Source organism: Parus major, chromosome 5 (genome assembly GCF_001522545.3).
Source record: "Parus major isolate Abel chromosome 5, Parus_major1.1, whole genome shotgun sequence".
NCBI classification, from domain to species: domain Eukaryota; kingdom Metazoa; phylum Chordata; class Aves; order Passeriformes; family Paridae; genus Parus; species Parus major.
Window position 1 is genome coordinate 41,658,743 of NC_031774.1, and position 18,396 is coordinate 41,677,138.

At 39.4% G+C, this 18,396-nt stretch overlaps 1 long non-coding RNA gene across 1 annotated transcript; it reads left to right on the top strand.

Annotated features, from left to right (window-relative positions):
- Positions 1-400: 400 nt before the first annotated feature.
- Positions 401-13,531, top strand: LOC117244576. Its single transcript, XR_004497934.1, has 3 exons — positions 401-502; positions 1,362-1,445; positions 13,217-13,531. It is a non-coding gene; the product is annotated as an uncharacterized LOC117244576 (long non-coding RNA).
- The last annotated feature ends 4,865 nt before the right edge of the window (positions 13,532-18,396 follow it).

An 18,396-nucleotide genomic window follows, 5' to 3' on the forward strand; every position in this document is an offset into this window, starting at 1 on the left:
GATCAGACTTTTTCTCATCCCTTCCATTCAGTGTGACTGCTATTCTTAGACACCTAAATTCATTATGTAATGATCCGAAGTCAGCCCTGTACATTCATGTGCTGTAACCAAGGTTTTGAACTGGGGAGGAGGGAAGGAATTCCTTTACTGAAAGTCATGATGCCTAAATCCTGGTCTGGAACTGATCCTAACAAAGTAAGCCTTGAATTCCCTTCTTAAAGGGGAGTTTGTCACACCTGATGACTGTTGAGCTTGATATTTTCTCAACTCTGGCTGATCATTAACATGCTTGCTCTTTTACAAACATTTATTCTTTATTTTCCTTAAGTCAAACTGCCCAGTTACACCTCGAGTTTGCCTTTGCTCATTCCCTCTGCTTATTCCACATAGTGGATTTCCAGGGTAGGAGGGAACATGCAGCACTACTGCTGCTGTCTGCTGCATAAACAACGAAGAGGATGGGAAGAGGAGATCCAAGAGAAACATCTTACCTATGCAAGTGGTATGTCACCAGATTTAAAAAAAAAAAAAAGAAAAAGCTTATCAATAATCAATTGCCCTAGGAGAGACATCTGAAAGCATGTTGTCTGGTAGTCTGGCAGAAGAAAGATGTTCATAGGCTGCATGCAGGGTCAGGTTTATTTTATTACTTCAGCTTGTGGCTGTCACAAGTCAGAATAATTTGTACTAAGTGCCTTAGAGAGACCAGAGTCAATGCACTCCTTGCCCATTAACAAACTTCATCTGTCACATGGCAAGATGACCATAGTGCATCTTTACAAGACAGTTTTGAATCATATTTCATCTATCCTTAATATCTTGTCTTGAAAGCATGCTCAGCAATCTGAAGGACCTATTCCATACAGGCTTTTGACCACACATTGCACCAGCAATTTGTGTAATTGAAAGCCTCCTCTAATTAAAGAATCCATTTTTCTTTGAGCTGTGTTAGACATAGAGTGTCACTAAGATTCAGATACTTCATCTGCTACCCTTTTGCACAGGTTCTCTCAGACAAATCCATATCCATTCTTCTGACATCAGTCCTGTGACAGTCCCTCTTCGAAGGGCACAGGAGAAGTGTCTCGAGGTTTCAAGCTGCCACTTTCTCCCATTGTATGCCCAGTCTTTAGTTTCCATTTCTAATTTTATTGCCAACAAGATCCTCTCTAATAGGGCTGAAGAGATAAAGGCTTATGGAGGAGACTGGAAGACATGATTATTCAACATCATTGCTGCTGTCTCCCTCTGTACCTCCATCTCTTTCTTCCTTACTTCTCTTTCATCACACATTTGTCCAGCATAGAAGGAGGGCATTTGCCAGGTGGAGGCCTAGTTTGAAATCTTGTATTGTCTTCTAGGTGCTACCACACTCTGAACCAATAATATGTAACAGTGAAACAAGTCTGCAGTTTCACAAGCTCATCTCACCAAGGACTGAAGAAGTAAGTAACTCAGTTGTTAACTCCCTTGGCTGTTACTAAACTCTTCCAGGCATCAAAGAGAAAGAGACAAGAGAAGTCCTTGGGAATAGAAAATGTCTGGTCATAATTATAATGCAGGTGCCTAATCTGTCAGATGAGAGTTCAAGACCAAGACTAAATGTTTGAACTCGCTCCTGGAAAAATGAGACTCAAACTTACAAAGAAACTACAAAATCTCTATACAAAATTAACTACAGAATCAGTGGACCATTATAAGAAACAGCAGCTAAGGAATAAATTCAAAGAAAAGCACATATCTCACTCCCCTTGAGTTGCTTTCCCTTTGCTTCTGTCTGTCTGCATCAGTTAATGACCGCTCAAGAGTTTATCCCTCCAGCTGCCAAGATATATCAAACCCAGAGCCATTTTTTGCCTATAGCTGGCCAGCAGATCCCCAGAAGGGTGGAAATCATCACAAATTTCAATCACATGCAACTTGAAAGTGGTATCCTGTCTCAGCAGGATTACACCAGTTGCTCATTCATCTGGTAGTGCTTTTCTCATCCCTTCTGAGTGCTAGGAATTGGAGAGGGGCAAGAGACCAGAAGGCCATAAAGTTCGCAGGAAATGGTGACAAAGGCTGTTGCCTTCCATCCAGAAGGCAGACATATGTCAGTGATGCATCTAGTGATCCGTACATACATAGCAAAAAATCCTCTCTGCTACTGCAGCAAGTACAAGTAGCTGCATTTACAAAGAGGGCTTTAATAAATATTTTAAAAATGAGAATGAAATTCCTTCCATGCAAGGTTGTTGTGTACCATTACTAGCACTGCAGATGCACAGCAACTGCTAAATCCATGCAGGGCCTGATGCACCAGCTGCATCTGCAAACTGATCTTGGCCCAAGCCCAGCTTCTGTTGTGTATGAGTGCCAATACTGCACCCACACTGCTCACTCTCCATAGCCTCATCCCCAAAAGCCCTAATAGGAGAGCTGCAGGAAGTTTACCTTACAGGTAAACAGGTGTTAACATCCTCCTTATATAAAGAAAGGCACAGGGCTTTGAGACTAGCTCTTTGTGTATTTACACTCTGGTTCATCAACCCTAGTACTTAATTGCTTCTTCCAAATTAAAGCAGAGAAAAGAGGCAAGTTCAGTTAATGAATAAACTGTTCCCATTGTTAATTAATCAGCGGCAGAATAACGATTCAGAATCAGAGCTGCTCTGTCCTAGCCATACTCAAAAGGAGATCAGCTCACCTCCTCCCAGACACTTGAGAAAGGCAGCATTCAGAGGTTGCCTAGCAAGTGAGCCAACGCAGGCTGTGCTACAGAGTTGTGCTGCCACAAACGTCGTCTTGACGCACTCCCACTTCAGCTCCCTCGTCACCAGCTCTGGGTATGTGACACTACAAAAGAGGAGCATTTCCCAGGTAATCAGGTCCTTAAACAGCTAGGATTAAGTTTTGGCCCCAAGTCCTGGCACACCACTGAGATAGCAGAAAGCTGGTGTGCAGAGTTCCTGGTGTGACATGCGTAATAAGCAAGTCACTGCCACCACTACCATCCACACTTGTCACACTCTTCAAATGCTCTCAATGTTTACCTTCATTTGTTGGAGCCATCAGAGTAGCCAGAGTAGATAGTGTTGCATACATTCACATACTTTGAAGCTGTTGCCCTGTGATTATGTTCTACAAAGAGTTATAAACTTTTTCCAGAGCAAATTATATCAGACCTAAGACAATCTGCACAATAAATAATGATGAGTGGCCGGGAAAATAGCCAGGCAGAAGTGGAAAGCATGTCACCAGTGGAGAGGAACAGCTCATCATCACAGACAAACTGAGATGGCATCTGCTGTAGGTCTGCCAGCTGCTCACATTTCCTCGCCTTGATTTCACCTGTGGCAGCACAAGCAGGAGAGCTGGCCTTACACGTGGCCAGGACATTCTGCTTTGTTTGAGTACTCGGCAGTCCATTGACCTGGCGCTTTACAACGAACTCAAAGCACATTTATCCAGAACACTGGGAGACTGGGGGCTGGAGGGCTATTCCAGGAGCTGAACTGACAGAAGTTGATGTCCTCATCATTTATGGCTTAATCAGTTTAATCATTGTGTCACCAGGGCATTACAAAAATAACAACTAGCTTCCAGACTGGTCGATACTTTTATAAGGTTTTTGTACATTGACCTTTTAATACACAGCTGACTGTGTAATCTGCCCTGATGGAAGAAAGTGGCATTTTATCACATTAAAAAGAAATAAATAATAAAATAAAAAAAAGAGTTTTGGCACGATATTACCGCACTCCCACACTCCACGGAGACTAGCTAAACTAAAGTAAGCTCATAACAAGTGTACTAATTAGAGGATGAAAGGAATGGATACAAAGTCAAAAACCCCAGGAAATCAAATTTCCAGGGATATTTTCAAGGCTGTGGGTGTTTTCTGTGTGCAGTGAGACAGTGCTGAAACATCCACAAAAGCAAGGACCTTCTTTCCACAGGCTTCAACAGACGGTTCAAATTTAAGCACTGTGAAGAATGGCATATGAGGAAACAGGGAAATTTGAGGGAGAGGTGAACAAAATGGTTATTCAAGGAAAGAAAGAGTGAGGAAAATCTTGTCACATGACATAGCCAGTGGATGCTAAAGAAATTAAGAGCAGGGGTGAATGGCAGAATGAATGAATTAATTTTGGAAGTCCATGGTCTGGGGACCAGGTGCACAGTGACAGAGTTAAACTGGGACACAAGTGGATTAGACAGTAGTTTCTGAAGTAGCAAGAACAGGAAGTTTATGCAGGAAATAAGTAGCAGACAACCTCTTCAGAGACAAATATCCTGTTTTCCTACAAACTTTCCTAGTAAAGAAAAAGAAAGAATCCAAATAAATCCCATATAACGAAGTCATCAGATTATTTTTTTTTACTTTTTAAGTAAACAAAATGTTCTTTTGAGTTCTGTGAGAGGCATCAGTGGATTTTAAAATATGAAAAATTAACACCACATTTCCCACAACTGAGCTTGCACACCCCAAGAATTTTACTGCCCACTCTGGTTTCCTTTGTTTTGTTAGTTGTGCTCCACATCAGAAACAATGAAAGCTTGTTGTTGTTGTTGTTGTTGTTAAGAAACATCTTTCAAATTAAGCTGTAAACCACTCCTGCTGTATGTGAGTATGGATGTGTGGGGGTGTGTGAGCAAGCTTGTTTGTGACAGAGGAAGAGTGGATACATGTGTAATAGGGGAAAAATGAGAGCTAAGAAAGAAAAATCCAGTCTAGAGTAGAATTAAGCAGTTGTGAAACAGGATTATAACAAAATGAGGTTATTTTTTGTGATTTTAGGCCAGTTGGGGAAGTGGGAAACCTAGAAATACTCTCAGTTAATAGCAAGGCAATTCAGAGTTCATTAAACACTCTTGGTTGTTTGACTGTTTGTTTTAAATCTCCCAGCAACAACGGGAAGAAGACTTGCAAAAAACTATAGGAGGGAAAATGTCCATGGGGTTTAAAAAACAAAAAGAAAAATAAAAGAAAAGGAGAAAAAATTCTATTTATATTATTAAAAGCTCTCTCTGTGCTGGGCTTCTTTTTACAAGCTTTGCTCTTTTAGATTTCTATATCATAGCAGCTGGGCTGCATTTTTTCATCATTCCTTAAGCAAAAAACACCCAGGGGTTTTAGTGGGACCTGGTGCAGATTACAACAGCTCAGGGTAACGAATCAACTGCTGCTGGGTCAGAAAGAAAAGATCCACTGCTAAGAAATGGCAGGAACTGTTCCCCTCTTTCAGCTGAAGTGGTGCTGAGTACTGCTTCCTTCTGGCAATTTCTGTGCTACCAATTTTTCTTTTAAAATCTTATTTACTTTTCCAGCAGTGATTCAGGCAGTTACTTAAGGTCCTGCAGCTAAATCAAATATTTAATTTTCATCTAGTGTCAGTGAAAGATAACAGAGCTCGGCAGGTACTCAGCATGAACAAACTGAGATTTCGATTACTACAAGTACTTCTATGTTCTCAGAGATAGCCTTAGATACAGTCCATCCAGACAATGGGTAGTTAGTAGGAGACATTCTTCCTCAGAACCATTCTGTCCTGCTCCTTCCCCAAGGCTGCCAACAGAACCAAATGGCTCCTTGCAAAGCGCACTTGACTCCACTGGGCTGAATCCCACCACTCTGGGAGCAACCTGCCCTCACTGCTGGGACAGCACGGGGCTGGAACACTTACCTACAGGTTTAGCACTCCATTTAAATTCCAGTTCCAGTCCTGCAGAGCCATCCAATTACTCACCATGCAATTACTTGGTAGTCAGTAAATAAAATTCACATGATCAGAAAAATACTGCTTTGTTAGGGCAAGGAGGAACAGGATAAATAGAAAATTAGGGGGTTCTTTTCCAGTAGAGAAAAATATTAGTTTCAAAATTTGTGTCCATATTTCTTCTCCAGTTCAGGGATGTTTGTCTGGATCCATTTCTAGCCTTAAACTGCAAGGATGACTTACCATCTAAAAAAAGCCTCATATTTGGGCAATGTGTCTTAAGTCCTTTTCAACTAATTCAGCCTGCTGACTCCAGAAGCTGGGCTGCCTCAGATTAGGTCCATGTGCTGTTAGCAACTGGCAGTGTGTAAGGGAATAGAAGTATTATACAAAACCTTGGTAATGCCTGAATTCTGCCTATTAGCTTTAATAAAATTTAACAAAATAAAATTACTCAAGCCTAGCAAATCTGTTGACCCTCCAAAGCTGGAAAGGACCCGTATTTACTTTCTCCTCGGTGCTTAAAGCCACTATTTCATAGACAACTGAGATAATAATTAAAAGAAAATTAGCCCACCAGTACTGGAACTAACTTTAACTCTGTTGCCCACACTAGATACCATGCAGAAAAGTCAAAGCCTCATTGTAAAAAATACAATGTAAAAAAAAAAAATAAAAAAATCAGGTTTAATACATACATCAGGTTTACACAGGAAAACCAAGTGGTATGTTCAGCTTTGCAGTATGATGACTTATGAGTGCTTTCTGCATGGCAGAGGAAGAAGTGGTGATGCCACTTTCCTTCAGGTTCAGCTAGCTTTGGGGATCTGAAAATCTAGTTTAAGTTCGGATAGCTGTAAGATTAAGTGGAAACATTGAGTAGAGAAAGTTTTAGGACAGTTTAGAAAAGTTTTATAAGGCTGTGTTGCCAGGAAATCCCACCTATTTGGATGGCAAAATGCTCACAGTGGTCTGATAAAGCAAGAGACCTGGGTTCCAGAGTTTTTGTTCACAATGAGTACACAGGCCATGTAGACCACCTCCCTGGCTCAGCAGGTTTCCCCCCAGTCCCTTTCTAGTACTGCAGTGAGAAGTGCTTTAAAATGTATGTAGGCAGATTCTTTGGTCTACAGATAGACCCTACAGATATATAGGTAGGTTTCTGTGTATTTCTCTTCTAATATTGTCTGTCCTAAAGAGCTAGGATTATGAAAATGTACTTGCAACTCAGCTGAACACATTTTAATTTCAGGATTTTTCTTACGATGTTCCATCTCAGTTTTCCTTTGCTTATATTTATCCTGCCTACCTTCCTAAATATTTCCTCTCCCCTGACCCCTCTCTTCTTTGTATTCATGTCACACAATTTTTTCAGACTGTTAACATCTTTCAGCATCCCAAGATTAAACCAGATTTAGAATCTTTTCTCATAAATCAAACACAACATGAACAACTAACACATCTCTTAAAGGTGACTCTTCTCACAGAGATGGACTTGAGAGGCTGACAAACTCACTGCCTAGGACTTCACAAACTAGGTCAAACTGTAATTTCAGCTGTGCATTTCCTGCCTTTTTTCCCTGCATGAAAACATACATTAATAAACTGATGCTGAGGAACTCCAAAGAGCAAATCACAGAGTTTAGCCAGCTGAAGAAAAAGCAGAATTTCAATTTGAACACACACATCTGAAAGTGTTTTTACCCTTAAATCTCTTATACCTTTTTTTTTTGTTGACAATGGAGGGAGAAAAAAAAATTCACTATGACAGATATATGATATTATAGAAATTTGCTTCTCTGCAAGTGTGAAAGCACTTTCTATCATAAGGGGAAGACAGGAGATGTCTTTGCAGGTTCTAGCCTAGTATTGCGTATTTATCATGTAGACTCTTCAGATTAAGAAGCTGACATATCTCAAACATATCCTACTTGCTTGAGTGCAAGCTCGTCAAACTTCCACAGTGCCATAGTATTGGAAATAAACATTGAGTGCTTCATGTTTCTTCTGTATTACAGTAGCATTAGTTATAAACCATGCATGGAGACTGATTCCTTTGCCCCAGAGCTATTTGGCTCTCCAGGCTAAACAACTACTAACTGTCTCAGAACAAGGACAGAAATTAAATGCACAGCTGACTCTTTGCAAATCTTGACTAAAGGCTGGAGAACAGCACATCCATCCTTGAACTTTCAAGGAGGTCTATGGGAAAATAGTGTGGAGGAATAAAGGAAAGGCATGGGAATTACTCTGTAAATCTAGTATGATTCTCTAATTGCTCCGGAATTAAGTGGTGAGATGTAATTAATCACTACAACTAATTCATTGTCTAACCTTAACAAAATACCTAGTGATTGATTCTGTGCTCAGGTTTTCCTGTGCACAGATTCAAAATGTTATCTAATGCAAAGCAAGTCTCCCAGATTTTTGAAGTCCTTTAGGAGCTCCGTAACAGCTACCTCTGAAAGTACTCCACTTTTTAGGAGGTAAAGCACCCATTTAGCTGTAGCCACATTACCAAGTCTCCTTATACAAAATATCCCAGCTTAAATACCAGTTGCAAAGAAGTCATACCCCAGATTAAACAGCCCTTTCCCACTGCCCCATTGTTTCTTCACAGCACAACTGTTGCAATAACCCTGAGAAAGCCAGGGAATCTGTGATACACCCCAGGCCATGACCATCACAGATTTAAGCTGAATACTTTTGAAGACAATCAGTCTGAAACAAGGGATGATAAGTGACTATCATCTTTGTTGTGGGATATTTTCTTGAATGCCAAATGCTGTTTTAAAGACTGTTATTTTAGCTCCCTCACAGGGCAGAACAGATCATCAGCACTGAAAGTACCAACATATTTGAGCTAAAAAAAAAAAAAATGTTCTCAACAGAATGCAGTAGAAATAGGCTAGGGGGCAATGGATATGGAAAGAAGTAAAAGCTCCTACCCTCTTTTAATTTCTTTGTCCTGGCCACCATATTTTCTGGAACTGATTTGGTAATCAAGCAATATAGCCTTTCAGATTTGAAAGAAACCATAGGCCCAAAAGATATTCACTGCCAACCCCTCTCCCTAAAGTACAGCTCAAATCTTTTTCAAGAGCACATACCTTGCACTGTGTCCAGATCTTTATGTAAAAAAATACTAAAACCTAAAGCCTGTTCTTGTATGTCTATGCAGAGGCAGCTCCTCAGCCAAGGTCTCAGCTGGGAGCTCTAGTATAGGAATCAGAGTGAATCCTTTTGTGCCTGCTGTGTTGGGACAGAGTAAATTTACACCTGCCTCAGGTTTAGTTTAGCAATTAGTAATTATCTGGTAAATTAAGGAACATGGGAGAGTTCCCTCTCAAATAAGGTTGTTATTATTAAATAAGAAAAAACAGAGTGCTAAAAGAACTGAGCATACTATTTCTGCCCTCATAGAGTGCTTAACAGACTAGGGTAGATTTGTAGAATTCTAGGGGTTTCATTTGCAAATATGTCCTAGTGTCCTCCATTCTCAACTTTGCTAATACTGTGGTTGACATTTTGCTGTGAAAATCCACTTTCTTTCTAAACTTTTCTTCTCTCTTGAAAATCATGACTGGCCCAGCCACAAGCAATAGTCAAAGATCAAGTCTTTTTCCAAAGCTGACCCGCATCACAAAGCATGTATTCCCCTGTGGTGAACTGCACAGCTCTACTTGATCTAACACAAACAACCCCATATCATTAGTATCTGAGGATCTCTTGCTTGCTCCAGCTAATGCATACATGTATCTTTTTGTTTGCCAAAAGCAGCAGAAGACAGATCAGGTCTAGGTTAACACAAGCAGGTGCTTTTTGTTGGCTAAGTATAAGCTCCACCTTATCTCTTCATTAAAAAAAAACAAAACAACAGCCCATAACATTGCTGTACTGAACAAGGAATTCATTTTATGGGGTGAGCTCAAAGGGAGGATGTTCACTGAATGACAAACCCCAGGGGAAGGCCAGAATTTAACAGGTCTGATGAGATTTCCACTTGTTCTGGGCTGCAGATTAGAAGAAATTCAAAGCAGGCCTGCCACTGCATAATCAAGAAAAGGGACCTGTCCAGAGCCTGCTGCCATTCAAAGACAAGCAGGAGGTATTAACCTGTATTAAGGAAGACAAGAATAAGTCGGGGGGCTTTTCCTTAGTATCTGACATTTCCTTAATGCCTTAATGCCTGATCAAGGTTCTTCTAACATAATTTCCAAATATTTTTGATTTTGGCTTAGTGTCTGCTTGAGGTAGCAATCAGAGACCTCCCAAAATACAAATGGCAGAATCTCAATCCCATTTATTCCAGTTCACAAAACTGTCAGGTCAGCCTCTTCTGGGAATCTGATCATTATGAAATTAACTGTATGGGAGCTGAACTAGTTAGAAATTCAGCCCCTTAACATACAAAGACCATGAGATGCCTTGTAGTGTATAGATGTGCACATGTGTTTTAGGGTAAGAAGTAAAGGATAGCAATGTTTGAACATATTGTGTCCAGAATTTTAAAAAAAGAAGCATTGTAAGGCAGTTTTACAAGAGTCAGTAAAAAACCAATTAAATCCGTAGGTCTTTTAAACTGAGGGTCAACAAAACAAGCAGCAGTGCTTTGTTCCTTATATGTGAACACAGGTTCCAATGATAGTACCATTTGTTTTTAAGCCATAGGCTGTATACTTGGTAAGTCTTCACTGGCAAATTGATGCACTATTTCTCCAAGTCTGGGTTAGGGCTATGCCAATTCCACTTGATCTGACCTTTTTTCCACACACATCTCAGCCACACACATGCCACCCAGGCAGCACTCAACACTGCTTGTCAGCAGTTGTCCTCTGACCACCTGCTACGGAAGGGCAGCAGGAGCTAGCCCGTGTCCAAGCTTCACATGAAAGCCCAGAGTGCCAGGACTGCAGCTGTAATATGCAGGACTGAGTCCCTGCCTGGCAAGAGCCAGGCAAATGCAAGGAAGAAAAAGAGATTTGCGCAAACTAATACTTTGAAAGAGAGTGGGGAAATACCATTCCTCTTGTGCAAGCTTAACAGAAATTCAGCAGTGTCCAGGGTCACCGAGGCCCACCTGGCAGCAGTCTCCAGACATGTGTTAGAGGATCTCTAGTGCAATACCAATTCAGAGAGCACGGTTCCAACTGCTGGGCCACTGATCAACCTACATCCTGCAGCTCCCCAGTTATTCAGAAAAACAACAAACCCAAACTCTTAGAAAAATGTCCATGGATCAGAATGCTGCTTAAGCAACAAGGCCTAACTGTGCCTTCTGTATGAAAGGTAGAGATGTGTAATTACATAAATCCACAAAGAGCTGCTCAGGAATAACGTCAGACCTGGAAGGATTAGAATTGAAATAGAAAGTATGTGGTGTTGGAAGAAATAAAAATTTATTTAAAAAAAAAAAAGTCATCCAAAGGAATAGCTACATTTCCCTTGCTTCCCTGAGTAATATTTAAGAGATGGTGGAGAGGAAAGATTCTCATATTTTATGGAAATAAGTCCAAAAATCTGAATTATTATTGCAAACGTTACCAGCATCAACTAACACTCTACAAGCAACATCCACAGCATAACAATATATTCAGTGAGTATTTAGAATACATTGTCGCCTGAATTGCCAGTTTCTTCAAAGACCTACAGAGGCAACTTTAACTCATATATTTTCTTTAAACAGAGGATAGACTGCCACAAAATGTCAGCTGGTATGCATCCCAAGCAAAAAAAAAAAACAAACCAAAAAAACAACTCAGTTACATTTGGAAATATCTATTTATAAAAGACAGAATGTTGGCTATTGATTTTCCTACCTGGGATCTTCAAAATCCTACAACTACTCTAAACCTTATTTATATGTAAGTGATTTTTAAAATAGATTTTGGACTAGTCAGTGTGGTCTAAGGTTTAAAGGAAAGGGCTGAGAAACAGGAAACGTGGGAGAATCGGGTTGGATGAAAGCCTGGATAAAGGCCTGTGGTTTGTTTGCATGATTTTTAGTTAATAACAACGGAGATTGGGTGTCTCAGAAAATTCAAAAAAAGTGAAAGAGACCTTTATCCATGAAAAAAAACCCAACAAAACCAGAAACCTTCATATGAAGGTAAACTGAACTTGTAAACACTAATGGAAAGTAGTTATGTGTCTCATCACTTAAAATTTGAAAGGAGAAAGGAGAAAACCTTAAATGAGAAAACCCTAGAAACAGTTCTCCAGGGAATTCTCTCTAGAATCAGAGAATCATAGAGCGTTAAGTGTTGTAAGCAACTGCAGAGGTCATCTAGTCCTAAATGCCCCTGCTGTGGGCAGGGACACCTCCCACTAGATCTAACATGACCTTGAACATTGCCAGGGTTGGGGCATCCACAGCCTCCCTGGACATCCTGTTTCAGTGCCTCAAAGTAAGGATTTTCTTCCTAACACTAGCCTAAATCTCCTGTCTTTCAGTTTGCACCCATTACTCCTCACCCTACCACTACAGTTCCTGACAGAGCCCCTCACCAGCTTCCCTGTAGGCCCCCTTCAGGTACTGGAATGCTGCTATGAGGTCTCCATGCAACCTTATTACCACCTTTGTGACACCTGGGCCTGCTCCAACAGGTCCATGTCCCTCCTACTGGAGGCACCAGAACTCTATGCAGCACTCTAGGTTGGGTGTCCCAAGAGCAGAGTAGGAGCAGCATCACCTCTGTCATCCTGCTGGTCACACCTCTTTTGATGCAGCCCAGGACTGGATTGGCTTTCTGGGCTGTGAGCACACACTGATGGCTCATGTTTTTTCATCAACCATCACCCCGAAGCCTTTTTCCACAGGCCTGCTCTCAATCACTTCTCTGCCCAGCCTGTAGGTTTGTCTGGGATTGCTGTGACCCAGTTGCAGGACCCTGCACTTTGCATTGTTGAACTTAATGCAGTTTGCACCTGCTCACCTCTCAAGAACATTAAGGTCCCTCTGGATGGCACCCCTTCCCCACAATGTGTCAACTGCAACACTCACCTTGGTGCTGTCAGCAAACTTCCTGAGGGTGCACTCAACCCCACCAGAGACATTGAACAGTATTGTCCCCAGTACCAACCCCTGAGGGACACCACTTGTCACTGGCCTCTACACGTACAAGGAGCCACTGACCACAAGTCTTTGTGTGAGGCTATCCAGCCAGTTCTTCGTGCACCAAGTATTCCTGTTTGCAACAGGATGCCCTAGAAGGACTGGACCTGTGACTGTAGCTGAGTGTTCTTGTCCTCTCACTGATACCAACCAATGATGCAAAAAAAAAGCTGTACAAAATCCTTTTAATGTGTTCTGGAAACAGTTCTTTTACTGTTTTCCCAGACCTGCTCTTCTATGTGAGATAGGTAGATGAGGTCTAACACATTTTGTAATGGTTAACCTACTTAAGGCACGTTCAGATATTGTTTTGTGTGTGTGTGTGTGTGCACAAAGGTCTGATCTTTTGACAAATGCTTGGAGAGCTGCCCATTATAAAGGCAATGTTTTTTTTTTAAAGGAGACACTCCAAAGATTCAGGAATAAGTCTGCAGAAATATGACACCCAATTATTTAAGGTAAAGAAAGTGCTAATTTTTTAAACATTCTACTGCTACACTGCTGATCCCAAGACTGTTTCACTTCTTTGGTCCTCGCTCATGTTTACCCTCCTCCTAAACTTCAGACCAACACTCTCCAAGCAGTTGAAGGAAAGAGCAAGGCAAGTAAAGCTACAACACTTTGATGACTGCTGCCAATAAACTTCATTTGTTTTCTGCTTTTTTCTTACCTTTTTTGCTGAGTATTATCTAACTTTTAATTAAATTTTAATTGTTTAAAGGTCCAGACAAACTTTTTGCAAAAAATATATTTACTTCTCGCTGAAATATAATAATTATTTAATGCTAGCTTACTAATCATGGTAGTATTGTTGATTAATCACTAAAATATTGTTGTTTAAACTTCAGACTTTCTATTGTTATATAGCTAAAGATAATGGCAGATAATATATAAATATAATAAATATAATGTTATAATGCCAGATGAGTTTTCTGAAAATTTTGTGGTTTACAGCTTATTTGTCTTAACTTTGTCACAATTATCTAAGTTTTTTGTTGTCTAAAATGTCAGTGTACAATGTCTTCCTTAAATATTACACTTTGAGTGTGTAGAGTGTAAAAACACATTTTCCAAACTATGTTCTGTTAGGGTAACAATCATGTGAGACTGTAGGGTTACTGGAGCCAGAGTTCATGGATTCTCATGAAGGAGACATTCACTTGTAGGATTTTACTCTCTTTCACTCATTCCTTCATATTCTGGCAAATTTGCCTATTTAGGGATGGAGGGAGAACACAGAAGAAAGAAAAAAAAGTTAGTTTCAGCAAGATTCTACAGAAATAAATAGATAGATAGTCAAAGTGAAAGTTTGGCTGGCCACAGGGTTGATTTTACCCATGGCAAGAAAAATCTGAAAATAGAGATGTACTATTTTTTTTCTTTAACATGCTCTGGCTTCTTTTGGAATATGTCCTTTAAAAAAGTCATCCTCCATGTTCATCAATGCTTTCATCCTTACAATTAGAAAACTGATAAAGTCTTTGCCTGTGGAAAGTCCTATTAAAGTTTGCATTATGCGGTTGCTTTCTCAGGAAAAAATGCTCATTTGCAGGTATTCAACAGCTTAAATGAGTGTTATTTTTCCTGAAGATTTCTACTTCAGAATTATTATGCACAAAATATCAGATGAAAAATGTCAGTCATGCTTGGTATGGCCATCTCCTTTTGTTTAAGTGTCATCATGTCTTCTTTTTTTACCATGGGAAAAATTCACATCTGCATGTCTCTGCATGGATATATCTCTATTCTTTACCACATTCTGAAATAGCAATGTAAAATGTCTTGACATTTTCCACAAAATAAAAAAAAGCAATGAAAAAACCCAACAACTTTGGAAAGAATTCATGGCTGGAAGGTTTCTGGGAAAAAAAAATTCACAGAAGATTATGTTTCGAAAGAGAGTAATGAATAATGGAAAATATGGACTGTGAAGTCCTATCAGTTGTATTTACATTAACTACATTTAATTTTTTTAAACACATAAATGCTTAAGAAATTTTAATCACATTTTAGATTTATTTGTAAATTTACATACTGCCCCAAAGGAGACACTGATTGTTGCATTCTGTTGTGGCTCATGTGCATCTCTGGTTCAGGCTGTCAGGAGTCAGAAAGCAAACTAAGTAGTATGTAGTAACTAAATTTCCAATAGAGTTATCCTCAGGACACTCCACTGCGTTTCTTTTAACACACTAAGATAGGAAAAATAAAGAGAGAGTGATATAAAACAGTCTTTAAGTCTGAAACTTAGCACTGTTTTCTTTCATTCTGTTAAAAGTAAAAATTATATAGTCTAAGCACAATTTCACAGTTAACAGGAGTATCCTTTTTGTTGCCCACTGTATTCAAAATAGGTATTCCAGCAAATGTACACAAAAACCTTTATGACAGTATGTGAAAGCCCTTTTCCTTAATAAAAATACAACTACTACTTCTGGTTTTTTCTTCAAAATTCAAATATCACCAACTTTACACAACAGTTCTTGTTCTCCAAATATCAGAAAAAAAGATGCTACATCTTCATCTATCTATCTATCTATCTATCTATCTATCTATCTATCTATCTATCCATCTATACATCTATACATCTATACACCTATACATCTATATATATTTTCAAATTGAATTCATTATTGTATGTCAATGAAAATATAAGTCTATACTAAACTTGAAGTCACATCAAAGTATTGTCATCTGTTTTTTTATTCTATTGACAATACAAAGAGGTTTAAGATACATTTAATTAGAGCATGATCCGTGATTAAGTATATCATGAGTTACAACATATGGTAGTAGTCACAATTAAAAAACCAGTTACTTTGGTTCCTATTTATCTGTCAAGTGAACTGGTTTATCTGCTGATCATAAATGAATGTCAGATGTAATCTAATGGCTTTTTAATAGAAGGAAGCTTGACAAAATACTGGCAGATGGTATTCTGGGTAATGATCCAGGCTGCAGTAATCTCAGTAATGACTTATCTATTTACCTGTCCCCAAACAAAGAAAGGAGGAGGAAGGAGGGGCCACAAAAAGATTAAAGTACCCTGGGCTGCTTTGGCTTTGTAAATGTTCAAATCACTGAAGCAGCACATTCACTTCTGTAGTGGGAGAAAACATGAAATTGATTAAAACAGTATAAATGCAACAGGAAGATCTTCCTCCTCCGCAGTTAGTTTGGGAATGGAAACTTACCTAGTTCTCATGGACTTTTTTTTCCTGTTGTTGCTCTGAAGTGGTCAGTTGAGGGGAAATTCTGTCCTTTAAAGAAAAACATCTCATCGCACCACTGGGCCACCCCAGCAGGCTTTTTCTCAAGGAGTGGTGATCCACTCCAAAACAGAGGCAATAACATTAAGGAATGCTTTAGAAGCCACAAAGAACTGCCATGTGGCCTGAAAATCTTCCTTTTGCCTCACACTGACGTGGATCTTGATATAAGACAAGGATTATTTTTCTGCTTCCCTTAACAACTCAAAGAAAAAACTCTAAGCAGCCATCATGAACTTTAATAAGTAGCTTCTGGCTTTGTCACAGTTAAGAGTTTCAGAAACCTGAAAAAAATACTTGTGAAATTCTTCTTCAGATACTGAAAGTTCCCCTGAAGTTAGAATTTTATGTTCTAAGTAAATACAAGTGGAAGCCTCATGAAGATTTTCATACGTAACTAAACATATAATAAGAAAACTCTTGCAATCAACATTAAATAGTAAGTCCCATTGGATAAAAAAGATCTGTTGAATTTTCTTCTCTCCAACCTCACCTACTGTTACTTCCACTTCTGAAAATCATGCTGGGAAACTTGTTGGTCTGTTCACTTGGAAATATCCATCCCAGTATAAAAACAGGATGACCTGAACTTCAGCTCAGCACCAATATTACACAAAGTAAATTAAGAGGTCACTACAGTCTACTCAGGAGGAGTTGGACTGTTTGCCATGGTATTGGATAACAGAGAAGCAACATTATATTGAGGTATACAGATATTGGTGACAGGCAAGGAAAATATCCTGAGAAAAGAGCTCTGATGTTTACCTGCACTTTCAGTCAGGCATCCAGCCTAGCTGTTTCCAAATTAGTCTGTAGTAGAGATGTACGTCTGTTTTTCGGGTGCTTTGAGAGGCACAGGTGACAGAGTTGTGTTATTTTCCATTAGGTGTGTTCAGTCTTTATGTGAACCACTGCAGACAGCTTTAGCACTGCTGTTCAGCCCATCTCTGAAGATCTGCAAGGACCACTTCAGAGACAATTTCTGCAGCTCGCAAAAATCTGCCATTCCTTCCATCAGCTACAAGATTTCCTTTTTCACAAAGCTAGTTATTTTCATTTCCAAGTATAACTTATCGACTTCTGATTTGGAAGGATTGGTCTAATTTCCTGTGAATCTCTGAGAAAACCTCAGAAAGATTTGTCTCATAAAACATCTGCTCAGGTCTAACGTATGGGAGACACTGACACTGACTGAGGGTGCTCAGACCTTCACTCTACATGAGGCTGGAGAATTGTTACGAGTTCTTCTAAAGGGCTGGCAAACACAGGGAAATACAAACTCTGGTAGCTAGGGCTGAGCTGAAAACCTTTATGTTCACTCCCAGTCTGCAGAAAGCTTTTTTGTGTTGTTACAATCTGTCTGGAAAGCCAGTTTTAGCTCTGCAGGCTGGCATGCAAAAAATTATGTTTGAGATCAAGCCCACATGCAGATGATGTGCACTGAGAATACACAGATAAACAGAACAAAATACTGCATTCTTCCATATCCCACTTGACCTTCTGACAACTGACATCCTGATGAATGAAGACTTCAGCTATTTTGTAGCTTTAACTCCACAAAGCCAAAGACTGAAATCTAACCATAATCACCATAACCAGTGATATGACAGGTTCAAGAAACATGAGAAATGGGGTGCAGGAAAGATATAAGGAAAAAAGAACAGGGTTCAAGGACATCAAAACCTGATAAATTCCTACTGATAAGGCTTTTAAGCAAACTTCCCCTCCTATTACCAGCACACCTAACGAATACCTAAGTCACGGTAGCTTTTCTGTGGTAAACAAAAATATACATATTGAAAATATGGGGAATACTGACTCAAAAAGAACATTTTTCCTGCTTGCTACTTCTTTAATTTTATATAATAGGCACTTAGAGACAGCTAAAACTTTTGATATATTCATATGTTTCATATATATGACCTAAATTGGATTCTCCTTCTCTAGTCAAGTCACACAACAAGGCTTACAAATCCTTAGGCCCTAAGGATTTGAGCATGAAGTCCATTCAAGGTGTTTCCATTTCACATTATCCCTCTGAGACATATTTAAGGTGGTTGATTCACTAACATGAACATTAGAAGCACACATGCATATATAGTGAGTTGACTTGAGATTACAGATGTCTGTAATCAAAGTTTTAAATCAAGATTTAGGTCCTTCGTTTGAAGACTATATTTGGAAGTTTTATTATGCCTCAGAAATTCTCTGTTAGAAAGTAAGATCTTGAGAGTAAACAATCATCTTGAGATACAGCTCCATAGATAATCCTTCCTTCCTTCCTTCCTTCCTTCCTTCCTTCCTTCCTTCC